This window comes from Hyla sarda, chromosome 1 (assembly GCF_029499605.1).
Source record: "Hyla sarda isolate aHylSar1 chromosome 1, aHylSar1.hap1, whole genome shotgun sequence".
NCBI lineage: Eukaryota > Metazoa > Chordata > Amphibia > Anura > Hylidae > Hyla > Hyla sarda.
This window is the reverse complement of record NC_079189.1, coordinates 396,568,646-396,589,732: the sequence shown is the minus strand read 5'-3', so window position 1 is coordinate 396,589,732 and position 21,087 is coordinate 396,568,646. Positions and strand designations below refer to the sequence as shown.

The 21,087-nt window shown below is 46.8% G+C and overlaps 1 long non-coding RNA gene across 1 annotated transcript; it reads left to right on the top strand.

The window, feature by feature from the left end:
* Positions 1–300: 300 nt before the first annotated feature.
* Positions 301–1,170, top strand: LOC130276853 (uncharacterized). The gene is made up of 2 exons (XR_008845268.1): positions 301–718; positions 820–1,170. It is a non-coding gene; the product is annotated as an uncharacterized LOC130276853 (long non-coding RNA).
* The last annotated feature ends 19,917 nt before the right edge of the window (positions 1,171–21,087 follow it).

The following is a 21,087-nucleotide window of genomic DNA, read 5'->3' as shown; positions in this document are numbered from 1 at the left end:
TGTGGTGTTTTTCAAAGCCCACGTTGCTTTATTTTTGGTGCCTCTCCCCCCCCCCCCTTTCGACAGACGTCTGTCCAGCTGTTGCTGGGCATGCTGGGAATTGTAGTTTTGCAACAGATGGACAGCCACAGGGGATCAGTGGTGATGTATGTCAATCTAGGACCATGGTGTCTGATCTTGAACTGGCAGCAGGAGCCACGACCACTTTAAATCAGTGGCTGCCGGGATGTCTGACGAGTGACATCCTTCGCTCCAGACCACATCAGGGATGTCACTCGCCAGACGTCCCGGCAGCCAGCGCTGCTCATTGAGCCTGCCAGAGCCGCACTGATCTGTGTAAGAAACCTATGGGCCCAGGCTGTTGGGGCCACCAAATTATATTACAAATACTGAGTGTCTGGTTAGGAGAAACAAGTATATTGCACCCACAGGGAGTAGCGCCATTTTAATAAAAAATTGCCCAAAATCCCTTAGATAACAGTCATACAGAATATATTAGAAAGCTTGTTTGTTTTTCAGCCAATCGGAGAGCAGCACTACTGAAATAGAACTCTCAGGAGGTAACAGCGTGTCACACATGTGATGTCATAACCATTGTCCACCAGAGAGCAGCACTGAGCAGATATAACACTGCTCCTGCTCATTCTTCATCAGTGAGGGGCTGATGCTGGACACTGTAGGGGCCGAGAATGCAAAGTCACATACACTACTGTGACTGGTAAGTATCACATTGTTGTGATCAAAAGGTCTTTAGTGCAGTTCAATGTGCTTTTCTATAATAAACATGTAAATAATCCATCTTTTGTTTTCCTATCTTAGATGCACTATTTCCAGGATGTGGAGTAGCATTTCCGGACCTACAGCAAGACGTTGGATGAAGACGTAGATTTCCAGACCTATTCCAGAAGAATTTGGATGAAGGCACAGCCCCTCGAATCACGCACATACACAGACACATTTGCCCAAATTCTAGAGGTAACCTCCTTTAGTATGCCCAGAGGAAGGGCAATACAGTAGCCATGGATTCCCTACAGGTTTCCTCCCCTCTGGAGGTTTTTCCTGTCCTGAGTATTAGTTACTGTACGCTCTTTGTGAGTGATGGAGGTTACATAAAATCCCCGACACAAACATTTTTATATATAATAAATAAAGTTCCCCTTTTTAAACCATTTAACTTGTTTGACTCATTTATTTTATTTGTGTGTGAAAAATAGTGTTAGCAATATGGAAATGACATGAAGTTTATTTAAGTGTCCAAAGCTGCTCTCCTGCACGATCTGCATAATGCGGTGCAGAGAGAGGCAACTGATGCTGGGGGGTACAGTTACCAAGGCAACCATAGGACACCCAGCAATTTCCATGCATGAGCCTTTTTCTGATGAACGGGACCCTAGGAGAGCGGGGGAGGCAGGTGAGAAGACCTCCAGCCACCATTTTAATGATCACCAGATCGCCACAGGTGATTCCATCCTTGAATATAATGCCTGCATTGCCATAATCTGCTTAGATCACGGCATCTGAGGGGTTAATGACAAACATTAGAGCGATCGTTGATGATGGCCACTACTGGCAGGTCTCTGGCTGCCAGGACCTGTCATACATGATGTGAGCACCGGTCCATTGTTCACATCATGTACAGGGTGTAAATATACATCCAATCCCATCAGGACATACTTTTACAGGGTCCACCTACTCAATTTTCATTGTAAAGCTCGAATGTCCACACAGAAAATGTATGTGCGGATATTCTGAAGATAGTGGAGCGGTGTCAGAACATGCTGGCGCTAAGATTGCTCAGAAATTCACTTTATCATAGACGGCAATGTATTTCTGAGCAGAATACACAGAAAGAACAGACATGTCTATTCTTTCTGCGGATGCCAGAATTTGAATTTCTGTGCCAGATATTTCCTGTGCGGAAATTCTGCTGTGTGCACAGTGCGCCAGAACCCCATTGAAATTAATGGGACTCTGCTGCAGCAGAATTTCCATACGGTATATTCCTGTGCAATTCTGCATGGAAAACCTAACGTGTGAACATAGTCTAACAGTCATTAAAAAGGGGGGTGGTGCAAATAAGGGTGAGACCAAAGGGCAGGGGCAAAGGGCCAGAGACAAAGGGGCGGCAAAATGAGGTTTTGCCTAGGGTGACAAAAATCCTTGCACCAGCCCTGGCGGCCATGGCCCGAGCTGCCAAACAGGCAGGGTCCCTGTGCCATTTCATTACCCCGCATATGAATTGTATATATTCTATCACTTCCTGTGATGTCACGCATACATAAAATAATTATGTAAATTAGCACGCCCAGTATTTTTTTTGCAAGAAAGGTGGCAACCCTAGTAGGCATCTCATTGCATTCTGTCAGTGACCGGCACCTTCTGTAGGACACAGGCAAACAAAGTGCCCGTTGCTTTCAATGGACATAACGGGTGTCACAGAAAGAAAGCCAGGGCTCGAGTCCTGCAGAAACTCATAGGAACGGCGTCCCTGCACTTTTATCACAGCAGGAACACCGTTCCCTTTAGCAGTCCACCTGCAGGACCAACCCTGTGCCGAATCTTTTGGCTGCTGGACTGGACTGTGGCCGCTCTTCCTTGTCTTCCCCTGCACAGCCGGGTAGTACAGCCAGTGCACTGTGCAGGGGAAGAGGCCGCTGTTATATGGAGCAGTTTAGGAGGAAGATCACTCACCACCATTAGGTCCGTAGCTCCTGGAATGGCATCATGATAGGGGCGGGGCCTTTATCGGGAAGGGGTGGGGCCTCCTGGGCTGCACTATTATATAGTATTACAGCGTACAGGAAGCAAGTGGTAAGTGTGTTAGGGGGCAGTGATATTATTTACATGGGACTGTGTGTTAGAGAAGAGGTGGTGTTATTTACATGGGACTGTTTGTTAGAAAGAGGGGAGTAGTCTAATTTGCATGGGACTGTGTGTTAGAGAGGAGGCGGTGTTATTTACATGGGACTGTTTGTTAGAGAAAGGGGAGTAGTCTAATTTACATGAGACTGTATGTTGAAGAGAGGGAAGTGTTATTTACATGGGACTGCATGTTGGAGAGAGAGGGGAGTAGTGTTATTTACATGGGACTGTATGTAGGAGAGTGGAGTAGTGGTATTTACATGGGACTTTATAGTGGAGGGGGTTGTGTTATTTATATAGGACTGTATGTAGGAGAGGGGAGTAGTGGTATTTACATGGGACTGTATGTAGGAGAGTGAAGTAGTGTTATTTACATGGGACTTTATAGTGGAGGGGGTTGTGTTATTTATATAGGACTGTATGTAGGAGAGGGGAGTAGTGGTATTTACATGGGGCTGTATAGTGGAGGGGGTTGTGTTATTTATATAGGACTGTATGTAGGAGAGGGGACTAGTGTTATTTATATAGGACTGTATGTAGGATAGGGGAGTAGTGTTATTTATATAGGACTGTATGTAGGAGAGGGGAGTAGTGGTATTTACATGGGACTGTATGTAGGAGAGTGAAGTAGTGTTATTTACATGGGACTTTATAGTGGAGGGGGTTGTGTTATTTATATAGGACTGTATGTAGGAGAGGGGAGTAGTGGTATTTACATGGGACTGTATAGTGGAGGGGGTTGTGTTATTTATATGGGACTGTATGTAGGAGAGGGGACTAGTGTTATTTATATAGGACTGTATGTAGGATAGGGGAGTAGTGTTATTTATATAGGACTGTATGTAGGAGAGGGGGTTGTGTTATTTATATAGGACTGTATGTAGGAGAGGGGAGTAGTGGTATTTACATGGGACTGTATAGTGGAGGGGGCTGTGTTATTTATATAGGACTGTATGTAGGAGAGGGGAGTAGTGGTATTTACATGGGACTGTATGAAGGAGAGGGGAGTAGTGGTATTTACATAGGACTTTATAGTGGAGGAGGGTTGTGTTATTTATATAGGACTGTGTTAGGTTTAACCCCTTAAGGACTCATAACGTTCTCAAACGTCTTCACTTCAGAGTCCTTAAGGATGAGAACGTCATGAGCTTTCCCGGCCCCCCGCAGCCAGCTGGAGCGGAGCCGGTGCCCGATGCCTGCTGAAATCGTTCAGCAGGCATCGCGGCATATCGCCCAGGGGGTCATCATGACCCCCCCCATGTCCACGATCGCAGCGCATCGCTCGTCAATTCAGATCAGCGATGCGCTGCGATTCCGTTCCCCGCTGCTTGCCGGGCGGGGATCAGAGCCGGATGTCTGCTGATTTCATTCAGCAGACATCCCGGCAGTGTGCTGGAGGAGGTCCGGAGGACCTCCTATACCGGCGATTGCTGCAGGACGCTGGTAAGTATTAACCGGCGTTCGGCAGCGGTTCCGGGTCATCAGGGTCACGTGTGACCCTATGACCCGGATAAAGATGATGAATGGTGGTGTCATATACACCACCAATCACCATCCATGCTGTACTGGGGGCTGGCATTGTGGCCACCCCCCTCAGTACAGTTGTGATTGGGTGGCCAAAGTGGCCACACCAATCACAGTGTAATGGGAGGGGATGGTGGGGGCTAGGAGCATGTTGCTCCATTCTGCCCGCCATTCCACTCAGATCTGGCGAGCAGGACGGAGCCCCGTGCTGCCACCATCCCCTCAGTGTGAAAAAAGTGCCCCTTGCCCCCTTTCTGTGGCGCCTTGGCACAGAATTCCCCCAGGGTTAGCTTTAGATTAGGTAGGGACAGGTAAGGGTTAAAAAAAAAGTCTTTTTTTTTTGTGGCGTACCTCAGTGGGTGTCCGTGGGACCTTAGCACCTTTAGCTGCGTGACCCCGGCCCTGCTGGGTCGCTGCGGTCTGCCGCCAGCCTTTTTTTTAGGGCGCAGACCTTTTTTTTTCTAAGCGTGTGTGCTTAGTCATAAAAGAGCGGTCCGCCACCGTTTGTTAAAGCCCACCCACCGCTGATCAGTCCCGTAGTACTGATCAGCGTTTTTTTTTGTGGTGCCGGTGCTTTTTTTCGCGTTTTATTGCGTTTTTTTGCACCCATAGGCGGTCCGTGCCAGTAGCAGGCGTGTACTGTGTGACCGGACCTTACCTGTGTGTGCGGCGTGCCTCATCCCCGTCAGCGATTTATCACTGATCAGCGTTTTTTTTTTTTATTGGTACAGGCACTTTTTCGGTTAACGCGTTTTTTTTTTTTTTTGCACCCATAGGCGGTCCGTGCCACCAGTAGCAGGCGTGTACTGTGTGGATGGACCGTACCTGTGTGTGCAGCCTGTCCCACCGCTGTCGGTGATTTATCAGTGATCAGCGTTTTTTTTTTGGGTTCAGGTGGGTGCATTTTTTTCGGGGTAAAGCGTTTTTTTATTTTATTTTTCAGGTTTTTTGTGTGGGGGGTCTGTGTACAAGCCACCAGCCACTGTTCTGGGCTGAGTGGCCGGACCCCCCCACTGACTTCTGCGCCCCCTGCCGCCACAAGCGATAATCAGTGCGCACACCACTGATTAGATAAAGGCTTTTTTTTGGCGCAGGGCTTTTTGGCGCTAGAAGTCCACCTTTAAAAAACAAAACAAAAAAAAAGTCCCCTTTCTATTTTTTTTCGGTTAGGGCGGGTTAGTTAGGTTAGGTTAGGGAGGGTTAGGGCGGGTTAGGGAGGTAGTCTCGCACCACACCACACACAGCACATACACAAATAAAGTTTCCCCCCACAACCCCCCCCCCCGTATCCCCATTAGAGTAGGGAAATGGCCTGCAGAGCGTTTTCGGCGGAGGAGGCATATGACATAATTGCCTCCGACTCTGAAAGCGTCTGAAAGGACGATGAAGACCCCACCTTCCTTATTTCATCGTCCTCCTTATCATTTAGTTCAGATAATGAGCCACCAAGGCGGCGGAGACGCCGCCGTGCGGCACCGCAAACCTCCTCTGCCCTTGACCCTGTGCCCCATGCTAGTATGAGTCCCCCTGGCGCTCATACTAGTGAAGCCCCCCTGCCAAGGTCACTGGTACATCGTACCGGAGAACTTGTCTGGACTCAGCCAGCGGTCCACGAGCCCGTGATTCCTTAGTTTGTTGGCGACTCAGGAATCAAAATTAACATCGCCGGGTTCACTGAAAAATACTTTTTTGGTAATTTTTTCAGTGACGACTTTGTTAATTTGATGGTTACACAGACGAATCTGTACGCCCAACAGTTCGTCGCCGCTAACCCGGGCTCATTTTTAGCTAGACCCGGCGGCTGAACTCCAGTCGATGCTGCCGAAATGAGGACCTTTTGGGGCCCCGTGCTGCATATGGGTATAGTTAAAAAACCCAGAGTCAGGCAATACTGGAGTGGGGACATCTTTTACCAGACACCCCTCTACAGTATGGCCATTGCACGTTCCCGGTTCAAGGCCATTCGGAGATGTTTGCAATATGCTGATAATGCGGCATGTCCCCCCCGAACTGATCCCGCATATGACCGCCTGTATAAAATCAGGCCGGTCATCAATCACTTCGGGGCCAGATTTTGGGAGGCCTATGTCCCGGGGCTGGAGGTCTCTATTGATGAGTCCCTCATCAGCTTCAAGGGGAGACTCAGCTTCCGGCAATACATCCCTACCAAGCGGGCGCGGTATGGCGTGAAGATGTACACTCCGGGTACACTTGCAAGTTTATAGTGTATGAGGGACGAGATTCCCGTTTTGAACCGCCAGAATGTCCCCCCACTCTGGGTGTTAGCGGGAAAATCGTTTGGGACCTTTTGCACCCATTGCTAGATAAAGGTTATCACCTTTCCGTGGATTACTTTTATACATTACATTCCTGGAGTTTCAAGAGGTAGTTCTAAAGGCCCTCATCTATGGTGACCGCCAAAGAGCGGGTCAGAGCACCTCTGGAACTTTAGGTCCCCCGGATCGTCCCCGGCCAACACTTTCCAGGTGTGATCCCCAACACTGGAAGGTCGGGACGAACCCAGAAAAGATGCAGAGTGTGTCACAGGAAGGGGAGACGGAGGGACACCACGTACCAATGTGACACTTGCCCCGATCATCCGGGCCTCTGCATAGGCTGCTTCAGGGAGTATCACACTTCCATGGAGTACTAAATTTTCCATCCTTTGCCCTAAATTTCATTCCCCAGAATTCGGCTCCAATGTACCAGTCCAGGGTACATTGTCTTCCAAATTTTAAACCAAAACACCCCCCCCCCCCCCCCAAAAAAAAAAAAAAATCAAACCCAAAAAGTCTTTCCCAATACCCCCAATATCTTTTTTTCTTCCCCCTAAAAAATGGGTCATGGGACACAGAGTCAACAGCATTGGAGGTTTGCAGTTGCCTCAAGTGCGCAACGCTCTCTCCCCACCTGAGTGGGTTGCGCATTTGAGGTAACAGAATAGGGACAGCCCCCCACATCCCCTTCCCAGAATGATGATTCAGAGAATAGGGTTTGGGGCGGGCATCATTTTTACTTTTGGCTGTACTCTGGGTCATCATTCTGGGAAAATAATTGGCATATCAGTTCTAAAATTGCAATTTTCTTCCCCCCATAGTACTCTTTATCCATTCCTGGAAAATAAATGAAGGGAACACCTGTCTGTTCCAAATCTCCACTTCACCCTATACACCTTCCTTAGGGGGTGTACTGTTTGTAATAGGCTCACATGTGGGTGTTCCTTTCTTGTATTTTCCTCTGAATGTATGTAACTGTTAGGTCCGTAACAAACATCCGCCTCAAATGTGAAGAGTTCTCGCTGAGCTCTGTCGTATTTCCAGGCGACAATTCGGAGTCACATGTTAGTTGTTCCCAGAAAGATGAAGCAGAGTATAGGTTGAAAATTGCAATTTTCAAAAGCTACCCTTCATCCATTCCTGGAAAATAAATTTAGGAAACACCTGTAAGTTCAAAATGTCCTCTTTACCCCTATACTCATTCCTCAGGGTGGGTACTTTCCGTAACGGTGTCACATGTGGGTGTTTCATTTTTGTATTTTCCTCGGAATGTATGTAACCGTCAGCTACTGATATGCCAAAGGCCACAAATACAAAAGTGACCTCTATGACTTCTGAACCTTGTTGTGCGCCCGTCCAGCACGTTACCCCCATATGTGGATGTATTTTTATAGTCAGGGGAAAAAGCCCTCCAAAATTTGTAACCCAATTCCTCATATTACCCCTTGTGAAAATGTTAAAAATTGGGTAACCCCAGCATTTTAGTGTTAAAAAATCTAATTTTTCAATTTATGGCCCACTTTTCAAAAAACCTGTGAGGTGTTATTTCCCACTGTACCCCTTGTTACGTTCATTGAGGGGTGTAGTTTCTAAATGGTGTCACATGTGTTTTTTTATTTTTTTTTGCTGTTTTTGCACAATGGGAGCTTTATAAATGCACATGACCCCTGACTTCAATTTCAACAAAATTTTCACTCCTTCTATTCTGAGCATTGTAGTGCGTCCACAGAGCAATTTACATCCACATATGGGGTATTTTTTTTCTCAGACAAAATTGTTCTACAAATTTTGGGGGCCTTTTGCCCTATTACACAATGTGAAAATGAAACATTTGGGGTAACACTATCAATATAGTGCAAAAAAATCTAATTTTTCACTTTTAAGGCCCACTGTTCAAAAAACCTGTGAGGTGTAAGTACTCACTGTAACACTGTTACGTTCCCGAGGGGTCTAGTTTCCAAAATGGTATGCCATGTGGTTTTTTTTTTTGCTGTCCTGGCACCATAGGGGCTTCCTAAATGCGGCATGCCCCCAGAGCAAATTTTGCTTTCAAAAAGCCAAATGTGACTCCTTCTCTTCTGAGACCTCTAGTGCACCAGCAAAGCACTTTTCACCCCCATATGGGTGTTTTCTAAATCGGGAGAAATTGGGCTTCAAATTTTTGGGGGTATTTTCTGCTATTACCCTTTTTAAAAATGTAAAATTTGCAAAAGTCATGAATCACCTGTGGGGTATTAAGGCTCACTTTATCCCATGTTACATTCCCCGAGGGGTCTAGTTTCCAAAATGGTATGCCATGTGTTTTTTTTTTTTTTTGCTGTTTTGACACCCTAAAGGTTTCCTAAAGGTGACATGCCCCCCAAAAACCATTTGTCGCTCCTTCCCTTCTGAGCCCTCTACTGCGCCCGCCGAACACTTTACATAGACATATGAGGTATGTCCTTACTCGAGAGAAATTGGGCTACAAATACAAGTACAACTTTTCTCCTTTTACCACTTGTAAAAATTCAAAAATTGGGTCTACAAGAACATGCGAGTGTAAAAAATGAAGATTGTGAATTTTCTCCTTCACTTTGCTGCTATTCCTGTGAAACACCTAAAGGGTTAATACACTTACTGAATGTAGTTTTGAATACTTTGGGGGGTGAAGTTTTTATAATGGGGTAATTTATGGGGTATTTCTAATATGAAGACCCTTCAAATCCACTTCAAAACTGAACTGGTCCCTGAAAAATATTGAGTTTAAAAATTTTGTGAAAAATTGGAAAATTGCTGCTGAACTTTGAAGCCCTCTGGTGTCTTCCAAAAGTAAAAACTCAAATTTTATGATGCAAACATAAAGTAGACATATTGTATATGTGAAAAAAAAAATTTTTTTTTTGAATATCCATTTTCCTTACAATCAGAGAGCTTCAAAGTTAGAAAAATGCTAAATATTCATTTTTTTCATCAAATTTTGGGATTTTTCACCAAGAAAGGATGCAAGTTACCATAAAATTTTACCACTATGTTAAAGTAGAATATGTCACGAAAAAACAATCTCGGAATCAGAATGATAACTAAAAGCATTTAAGAGCTATTAATGTTTAAAGTGAGTGGTCAGAATTGCTTAAAACGGCCGAGTCCTTAAGGTGAAAAAGGGCTAAGGTAGAGAAGTGATATTTACATGGGACTGTATATTGGAGGGGGGTTGTGTTATTTATATAGGACTGTATGTAGGAGAGGGGAGTAGTGTTATTTACATGGGACTGTATATTGGAGGGGGGTTGTGTTATTTATATAGGACTGTATGTAGGAGAGGGGAGTAGTGTTATTTACATAGGAACATGCTAGGTTTAAGGTAGGGAAGTGATATTTACATGGGACTGTAGCTGGCTTGTCCCCCTGTGCACTGCAGTCTGCTGGGGGCGCTATTTGAAGTATCATTACAATTATTGGTAGGGAGAGGGATGCAGGCCTTCAATGGGGTCTGCGGTTGATTTTCCGCAGTGGAAATTCTGCTGCCGGAAATCTGCAATAGAGAGCCCGCCCCCATTCAAACTCGCAGCAGGACACACTTTGCAATAAAATCTGCCCATGTGAACGAGCCCTTAGGGTCTGTAAACACAAGCTGATTTCGCACAGATTTTGCTACTATTTCACAGCGGATTTTGCTACTACTGACTTCAATCGATCAGCAGAAAACCTGCAATAGTGTCAGATTTGCAGATTTTCTGCAGACCCATCAAAGTCAATGGTAGCAAAATCCCCTGCAGATTTTCTGAAGAAAATGTGCTGCCCGAAATATGCACAACATCCCCTTGTGTGAATGGACCCTTAGGGGTTCCTATTTTTGCTGCAGATTTGCTGCAGCAGATTTTGCTGGTCATTGACTTCGATAGGTAGCAATATCTGCTACAGCAAATCTATAGCAGAAAACATGCACGTGTGAAATGACGCTTAGGGCTTGTTGTCTCGGGCGGATTTGCTAGCAAACTTGCAGTGTGTTTCCCGCTACGAGTATGAATTAGGGCGGGCTGTCCACAGCAGACTTTTTGAGAGCAGAATTTCTACTGAGGAAAATCCGCTGCAGACCCTATTGAAGTCAATTGGGTCTGTGCCATATTTCCTCCAGATAAAGCCTGGAAAATCAAATGCCAGCCCTCCATCTGTGCCCACCTCAGTGGTGCTGGAGATATATATATATTCTGGGGGCGTGGCAGAGGGTGTGGTTAGGGGTAGGGGTGTGGCTGGAAATCTTGGATGATTTCCCACCCTTTTTTTCCAGGCCTTGGCCCCTGAAGAAAGCCATTCACTGCGGCATCTTGGTCAATAGCTCGGTCAGTCTGGTCACGGCTGGAAGGGGTTGTTGTGCAAAAATGTGCTACTTCTGCAAAAGTTGCCAGTCATAAATCAGTGCGTAAACTGTGCACCTAGGAAACCACACCCCGTAAGTGCCCACTGCATTCACCAGCACAGAAAGCCATATATGCCAGCTGAAAGTCGCCACATAAATGCGGCACGCGCTGTACGCCGCAACTCAAATATATAGCACAGCCTGCAGCCTGTTCCAACCTATTGTGAAAACATTCATTTAGGATGGGATTATACCTGACACGTTTGTAAAAAAAAAAAAAACAATGCTCGCTGTGGGCACGTATAACCCCCAGACACCAATGGTGTTTTCTTCATCCTTTTATGGGGTTATTAGGCTATCAAATTTGTGGGAGGCCGCGAGTATAGTTTTTTGTTTAAATTTTTTTATGAAGTTTTGGCGTTTTTCTTCCCAATTTTTCAATAGAAATCACACGATGAAAGAATCACATGACTTGTAACAAGAAAAGCTGGGGAAGGAAAAAAAACACCAAAGGAAAAAAAAGCCTATTATAATAATAGTAATACATATTGGGGGAGATGTATGAAAACCTGTGCAGAGGAAAATTGACCAGTTGTCCATAGCAACCAATCAGATCGCTTCTTTCACTTTACAGAGTCCTTTTTAAAAATGAAAGAAACTGGGGGCGTGGCCCGACTGCTGAGATGGATAGACATGTGCTAGCTGAGCTCCGCCCTTAAAGGGTAGCTCCCACCATCCCTTTTTTTCCCCTCTCTGTCCCTGCCTATTTCCCATCTATCCCTAACCTCCTCCCTGCCTAATTTTTTTTTTTTTACTATGTAAAAAATGCAGTTTTGTCTGCCTGGTAGCATGCTCACTACTAGGCAGACTTCCCCAGCAGGCACCACGTCACTGATGCCTGCTGGGGCTGACTTCCGCCCTTAGTTCATCTACACAGGGTGCCTCCAGCTGTTTCACCACTACAACTCCCAGCTTGCTCTGACATCTATTGGCTGTCAGGGCATGCTGGGAGTTGTAGTGGGGAAAAACTGGAGGCACCCTGTGTTAAAAACAATACATGGCCGCGGCGCAACCCGAACCCCACTACCCCTCCCCTGAACCCCGCTACCCCTCCCCTGAACCCCGCTACCCCTCCCCTGAACCCCGCTACCCGTACACCCCCCCCCAACCCCCCCAGACATACCAGGACAGTGCAGCGATGGGCAGGACAGCAGCGACGGGATGCCGGGAGGCGTGCAAGGCCAGGGAGCAGGGGAGCCAATGCGATCTTCTTCTGTTCTCAGCGTTCGCTCCCGCCTGTTTGATTGACAGGTGGGAGCGAGCACCGCAGTGAGTGAATTCCAACTCATTGCCAGGCTTCAATGAGTCGAAATTCCCTAGTGACGTCACTGCCGAATGCATTCGACCACTAGGAGGGCAACCCCTAGTGGCCGAATTTAAAAGTGATTTTAAACTGTAAGTACTACAACATATCAATTTTTTTATTTCATGACAGTGCCCATTTAAGCCTGCATAAGAGACTATATTCAGCATTCCCCGCCGGTTCATTCACCTGCCTGACTCACCGGGAAGCTGCACAGAACATTTCCGCCATACCTAACAGGAGAAGGAAGCCAGTCCAGCACTCCGCGCTGACAAAAGATGGCGGCGGGGGCAACACTGAGCGCACGCTTTCGCCAAAAGACCAGCGAGATGCAGCGATCTTCGCCATACTCAGCTGCACCGCCGCTCTACCTCAGACCCGGCGCTCCACCTGACCCAGGCATCTGAAAATGATCTTACCGCGCCAGAGGACATTCCACCTTCACACGGCCGTGATACAGTAAGCCCTCACGGTGCCCGGAACAGCTGCTCTTCCCCTGGTGCTGCGGCCCGCTCACCTGCAAGCTCTCCCTCCCTGCACTAGTTTATGTCTTGTTCATTATGTGCTGCCTAATGTGATATGCTATTCTGTGCTCTATACACATGAATTTATTTGTCCATCCCTTTTGGTATTCAAACCTGTTTGTCCATCCCTTCCAGCATTATTTGTTTATTGTTATGATTCGGCTAGCTGGATGTGGATCCTCTGTGTCAGCAAGGGATTGGCGTGGACCTTGTCGGTGGACCGGTTCTAGGTTGCTACTGGTATTCACCAGAGCCCGCCACAAAGCGGGATGGTCTTGCTGCAGCGGTAGCAACCAGGTCGTATCCACCGACAACGGCTCAACCTCGCTGACTGCTGAGAAGGCGTGGGACAGAAGGACTAGGCAGAGGCAAGGTCAGACGTAGCAGAAGGTCGGGGGCAGGCGGCAAGGTTTGTAGTCAATAGCAATAGCAGAAGGTCTGGAACACAGGCTTTGGCCAACACTAAACGCTTTCTCTGGCACAAGGCAACAAGATCCGGCCAGGAAGTGCAGGGGAAGTGAGGTAATATGGACAGGGAGCAGGTGGAAGCTAATTAGACTGATTGGGCCAGGCACCAATCACTGGTGCACTGGCCCTCTAAATCTTAGAGAGTTGGCGTGCGCGCGCCCTAGAGAGCGGAGCCGCGTGCGCCAGAACATGACAGCCGGGGACCGGGACGGGTAAGTGGCTTGGGATGCGATTTGCGAGCGGGCGCGTCCCGCTATGCGAATCGCATCCCCATCGTGAATGTCAGTGCAGTGCTCCCGGTCAGCGGGTCTGACCGGGGCGCTGCAGAGAGGAGAACGCCGCGAGTGCGCTCCGGGGAGGAGCAGGGACCCGGAGCGCTCGGAGTAACATTTATTAGACGGCCAATAATTATTTAATTATTATTATTATGTTTACATATGGATGCACTTTTTACAATGTGTTTCTTTTAAATTTTGCCTCATATTTTCCGTGCTTTTTGTGAACTATTTAGCACCTTGATAAAGCTTATACTTACGTGATTTTTCCTAATTTATCTCACATTAATATATGAAATTTTGTCTCATATTTATTCTGTACAGCCGACAACGTCTTTAATAATATTGGGGTTGCTAAGTAGATACTGGGCATCAATTATATGGCCGAAGTATCACTCTAAGAACTTTATCTATAGGTGTGTAGCCTCTTGAATCTAATGTGGCAATATAGCTATATATCTCTTTATTGCTGTAATCCACACTAAGCACAGCTTGAGGACCATTATTGACTAGCATTTCTGTATGGTTGTGTAGATATGTCATTCTATTATATTTATAATCGCATTATACCTCCTTTCTTTTTTGTCTCTTAAGCCTAAATCAGGTCTAGTGACTAGAGCTGGGCGGAATGACAAAAAATGTGTATCACGGTATTTTTGAAAGTTATGGCGGTTCCACGGTATTTAACAGTATATTCCACCCCCCCAAATCATGTGACCCGTGGGTGCTGCTTCTCTCCCAACCCCCCCCACATGAATTACCGTATTTATCGGCGTATAACACGCACTTTTTAGGCTAAAATTTTTAGCCTAAAGTCTGTGTGCGTGTTATACGCCGATACACCCCCAGGAAAGGCAGGGGGAGAGAGGCCGTCGCTGCCCGCTTCTCTCCCCCTGCCTTTCCTGGGGTCTAGAGCGCTGCTGTCGGCCCTTCTCTCCCCCTAGCTATCGGCGCCGCTGCCCGTTCTGTCCCCCTGACTATCGATGCCGGCGCCCCATTGCCAGCGCCAATAGCCAGGGGGAGAGAAGCGGCGCCGACAGCCAGGGGGAGAGAAGGGGCAGCGGCACCCATTGCCGGCACCGCTGCCCCGTTGCCTCCCCCCCATCCCCGGTGGCATAATTACCTGAGTCGGGTCCGCGCTGCTCCAGGCCTCCGGCGTGCGTCCCCGGCGTCGTTGCTATGCGCTGAACGGCGCGGCGCATGACGTCAGTGCGCCGCGCCGTGCATAGCAACGACGCAGGGGACGCACGCCGGAGGCCTGGAGCAGCGCGGACCCGACTCAGGTAATTATGCCACCGGGGATGGGGGGAGGCAACGGGGCAGCGGCGCCGGCAATGGGTGCCGCTGCCCCTTCTCTCCCCCTGGCTGTCGGCGCCGGCAATGGGGCGCCGGCACCGATAATCAGGGGGACAGAACGGGCAGCGGCGCCGGTAACCAGGGGGAGAGAAGGGCCGGCAGCAGCGCTCTTGACCCCAGGAAAGGCAGGGGGAGAGAAGCGGGAAGCGACGGCCTCTCTCCCCCTGCCTTTCCTGGGGATGTATCGGGGTATACACGCGCACACACACGCACCCTCATTTTACCATGGATATTTGGGTAAAAAACTTTTTTTACCCAAATATCCTTGGTAAAATGAGGGTGCATGTTATAGGCCGGTGCGTGGTATACCCCGATAAATACGGTATCAGCACTGCGCTGTCTTCCATATTGGGGAACTAGTCATGTCACCCACAAGCGCTCTTCTCCTCATCCTCCTATGAGTTGTGGGCCGCCGGCGCTGGAACTCTGTACTGTACTACATATTACTGTGCCCGGGCTGCAAATAGAAACAAAAAAAAACTTTAACTCACCTTCCTACGTTCCCCCCGTTGCTCCGGTATTTTATTTTTAACAGTTTGTGCTAAAACGAGTGAAGTCATTACAAAGTACAATTGGCAGTGGGGGGGAAAAAAAAGCCCCATATGGGTAGGTTGGAAATTCAAAACATTAAAAAGGCTAGGAGGAAAAAACTAAAGAGCAAAAATGAAAAGTCCCTGCCTCTTTAACCCCTTAAGGACTCAGGATTTTTCAGTTTTTGCACCTTCGTTTTTTCCTCCTTACCTTTTAAAAATCATAACCCTTTCAATTTTCCACCTAAAAATCCATATTATGGCTTATTTTTTGCGTCGCCAATTCTACTTTGCAGTGACATTAGTCATTTTACTCAAAAATGCACGGCGAAACGGAAAAAAAAATTATTGTGCGACAAAATCGAAGAAAAAACGCCATTTTGTAATTTTGGGGGCTTCCGTTTCTACGCAGTGCATATTTCGGTAAAAATGACACCTTATAATTATTCTGTTGGTTCATATGGTTAAAATGATACCCTACTTATATAGGTTTGATTTTGTCGCACTTCTGGAAAAAATCATAACTACATGCAGGAAAATTTATATGTTTAAAAATGTCATCTTCTGACCCCTATAACTTTTTTATTTTTCCACGAACAGGGCGGTATGAGGACTCATTTTTTGCGCCGTGATCTGAAGTTTTTATCGGTATGATTTTTGTTTTGATCAGACTTTTTGATCACTTTTTATTCATTTTTTAATGGTAGAAAAAGTTACCAAAAATGCGCTTTTTTTGACTTTGTAATTTTTTTGCGCGTACGCCATTGACCGTACGGTTTAATTAATGATATATTTTTATAGTTCGGACATTTACGCACGCGGCGATGCCACATGTTTATTTATTTGTTTTTTTACACTGTTTTATTTTTTTTATGGGAAAAGGGGGGTGATTCAAACTTTTATTAGGAAAGGGGTTAAATGACCTTTATTAACACTTTTTTTTTACTTTTTTTTTTGCAGTGTTATAGGTCCCATAGGGACCTATAACACTGCACACACTGATCTTTTACACAGATCACAGGCGTGTATTAACGCGCCTGTGATCAGTGTTATCGGCGCTTGACTGCTCCTGCCTGGATCTCAGGCACGGAGCAGTCATTTGCGGATCGGACACTTAGGAGGCAGGTAAGGGCCCTCCCGGTGTCCTGTAAGCTGTTCAGGACGCCGCGATTTCACGGCGGCGGTCCCGAACAGCCCGACTGAGCAGCCGGGTCACTTTCACTTTCACTTTAGAAGCGGCGGTCAGCTTTGACCGCCGCTTCTAAAGGGTTAATACCGCACATCGGCGCGATCGGCGATGTGTGGTATTAGCCGCGGGTCCCGGCCGTTGATGAGCGCTGGGACCGACGCGATATGATGCGGGATCGCAGCGTGATCCCGCTTCATATCGCGGGAGCCGGCGCAGGACGTAAATATACGTCCTGCATCGTTTAAGGGGTTAAAGGGGTACTCCGCCACACACATCTTATCCCCTATCCAAAGGATAGGGGATAAGATGTTAGACCAATAACACCACTACTATCACCATACACAAACTACTATCACAAATGACACTACTATACAAGGGACAGATAATACCGCCACACTATGACCATTACCACCATATAATGACGAGATAATATGAATAAAAAGCATTATTCAGAGACCATTATCAACACTAAACAAGGGACAAATAATTGCACCACACCATGACCACTATCATTACCACCATATAGGGACAAGATAATACCACCATACTGATATTAAATATAACCACTGTACACAGACCAGAATCAACAACAAAACCACTATACACAGACCGGTATTGCCAATAATACCACTATACAAGGGACAATTAATACCGCCACAATATGACCACTACCATTACCGCCATATAATGTTGGGATAATATTACCATACTGATACTGAATAAAACCAATGTACAAACACTAATATCCCTCATACAGTAGCGACCATATAGTAGTGACCTCGGCTCTACAGACCATATAAGTGATTACATACAGTTACACCAGGTGACGTCGTCTGTGATCGGAGTCATTAACTTTTCCTTTTTCTTCTCCATCCAGCCCAGACCGTCATGCCGATTCTTCCATCCACAGTTCGTCTCCACAGAACCTGCCAGACAAACATTTTAGGTTCCTTCTGTATAGCGCTCCATACAGTAATAATAAACCCTTGGATTCTCACACATTAGAGTAAGTAGATATGGCAATTGGGGAAAGAGTAGGTAGGTACCTCCATTATGTACATCCTTTTAGATGGTTTCCCCCATTACCGAGATGTGCTGAGTAGGTAAGTGCCTGTAGGTAGGTCCCCATGTAGATACCTGTTAGTATTTACTCCCTGTAGGCAGTAGCAGCCTCCAATAAATAGGGGTTACTCCCTGTAGGTAGGTCCCATTGTATATGGTTGCCCCCCTTTATTAAGTTGAAGTCCCCAGTATATAGTTGCAGCCCCCCACACACATCTATCATACATACATCTATCATACAGACACACACAAGCATACATACATCTAGCTTACACACATCTATCATACATGCATTACATATATGCACACATCAAACATACACACATCTATTAGGTCCCTTTCCCACTACCATTGTCACACGGTAGTGTGACAGCCATCGGGGGTGCCAGGGAAAATAGTGGGAGGAAAAATACATCATACAATGTTTTTTCCACCCGCTACTGCTGCTGAAAAACTGCGGAGCCCGACAGACTCCATTGGCTATAGAAAATAAAGGGCACCCTCCTGTGAGGGTGGAGGGTGTCCAGGCACCAGAAAATGGTGGCAGACTCACCCATTCAGGGGGGCGGTCCCTCGGTTGAAGTGGGGCGGTACAGGTCCTGGCGCTGAAAGGCACTCCCCTGTGAGGGGGGGGGGGGGGAAGTGTCCAGGTGCCGGATCTTGTTGGTTCAGGGGGTGGTTCGGTACTGGTTCTGGTGCTGCGGGGCACTCCCCTGTGAAGGGGGAGGTTCCCTGTGCGTTAGCTGCAGTAGGTGGGGCTGGAGTGCATCCGGAGGGACAGCTCCCACCAAGATCATTGACATTGTGTAAGGGGGTGGGGCCTGTATCTGTGCCCCAAGAGACTGGACAGAAGAGCCGTGCAGCTCCAATCCTTAAACCGGCAACTCTTATACCTGGAGTAATAGACCGACCCAGCCAGCCCAGCCTGTAACACATCAAGGGAGAGAGAGAGAGAGAGAGAGAGTGTAGGCAAGAGTCAAAGTGAGAGCAAAAATGGTAATGTGCAGAATGTGAGTTATGGTAGTATGCATGGGAGGAGTTGCAGTAGCTATGTGGATGAGGGGGGTGCAAGTGGAGAAAAAGAGGGGAGCAAGTGGGGTGCATGAGAAAAGTACAGGTGGAGTGCAAGAAAGGGGTTCAAGTGGAGTGAAAAAGAGGGAGGTGCAAGTGTGGTGAATAAGAGGGGTGCAAGTGGAGTAAAAGAGAGGGGTGCAAGTGGGGTGCATGAGAAGAGTGCAAGTGGAGTGAAAGAGAGGGGTGCAAGTGGAGTGAAAGAAGGGAGCAAGTGGGGTTCACGAGAGGGGTGCAAGTGGAGTGAAAGAGAAGGGAGCAAGTGGGGTGCATGAGAGGGGTGCTTGTGAAATGTAGGTGAGGAGAGGTAGTGGTATGCAAAAGAGAGGTGTTGTGGCTGTTGCTTATGTTATAAAAATTGTCCTGGTTTGAGGTCTGGGTCAGGTCTTGGTCTAGTGCCCCCCTGGTTCTACTAGATTCGTAGCTAGTGGCTACTTCTCCCAGAAGTTATGCCAGCGCCACTGCCGGGGGATCAGTGGGATCCGGCCCCCTGTATCGTGAGTCAGACATGGAGCGATCTTTGCTCCAAGCTGATGACAAGTGGGTGCTGCAGGAGAGATTGCGGGGTCCCCAGTGGCGGGACCCCAGCATTTAGACATCTTATCCCCTATCCTTCGGCTAGGGGATAAGATGTCTTGGGGCAGAGTACCCCTTTAAAGGACCAGGCCAATATTATTTTAGCATTTTAGTTTTTTCCTCCTCGCCTTCCATCCACAGACCAATATGAGGGCTTGTTTTTTGCGCAACCACTACTACAACCAATTGTAATTGTAATGATGTCACTCATTTCATCATAAAATGTACACCAAACCCCAAAAAATTATTATTTGTGTGAGGAAATTTAAACGAAAACTGCAGTTTTGCTAATTTTGGAAGGTTTCGTTTTCATACTGTACACTTTACGGAAAAAATGTCATGTTTTATTTATTCTGTGGGTCAATACGATTAAAATGATACCCATCTTTACATACTTTTCTATTATTGTACTGCTTTTGAAAAATCTCAAACTTTTTTTTACAAAATCAGTATGTTTAAAATTACCCTATTTTGACCACCTATAACTTTTCCATGTTTCCGTAGACAGGACTGTATGAGGGATCATTTTTTGCACCATGACCTATTGTTTTTTTAGTACCACTTTTGCATATATGTGACTTTATAGTCACATTAATTTTTATGGGAATGTGATGTGAACAAAACGCATCAATTTGGGAATTTTTTTTTTACGTTTACACTGTTCACCGTACAGGATCATTAACATTATATTTTGTTTGGACTTTTATGCACACGGCGATAATAAAAATGTTAAAAAAATGTTTTTAGACTTTTTGGGGGTAAAGTGGGAAAAAGGAGCTATTTATATTTTTATTGGGAGAGAGAGATTTTACATATTTTTGTTAAATGGGTTATCCAGGAAAAAAAACTTTTTTTTATATATCCTCTGGCTCCAGAAAGTTAAACAGATTTGTAAATTATTTCTATTAAAAAATCTTAAAGGGGTACTCCGGTGCTTAGACATCTTATCCCCTATCCAAAGGATAGGGGATAAGATGCCTGATCGCAGGAGTCCCGCCGCTGGGGACCCCCGTGATCTTGCACGCGGCACCCCGTTTGCAATCAGTTCCCGGAGCGTATTTGCTCCGGGTCTGATTACCGGAGACTACATGGCGGCGTGTGATGTCACGCCTCCCCCCCGTGTGACGTAACGCTCCGCCCCTCAATGCAAGCCTACGGGAGGGGGCGTGATAGCTGTCACGCCCCCTCCCATAGACTTACATTGAGGGGCGGAGCATGACATCCCACGGGGGCGGAGGCGGGATGTCACACGCCGCCCGCCCTGTAGTCGCCGGTAATCAGACTCGGAGCGAACACGCTCCGGGGACTGATTACAAATGGGGTGCCGCGTGCAAGATCACGGGGGTCCCCAGCGGCGGGACTCCCGCGATCAGGCATCTTATCCCCTATCCTTTGGATAGGGGATAAGATGTCTAAGCACCGGAGTACCCCTTTAATCCTTTCAGTACTTATGAGCTGCTGAAGTTGAGTTGTTCTTTTCTGTCTAAGTGCTCTCTCATGACATCTGTCTCGGGAACTATCCAGAGTAGAAGAAAATCAGAGACAGGCAGAGATGTCAGCAGAGAGCACAGTTGCCAGACAGAAAAGAACAACTCAACTTCAGCAGCTGATAATTATTGAAAGGATTAAGATTTTTTTTTTTTTTTAAGGATTAAGATTTTTTTATAGAAGTAAT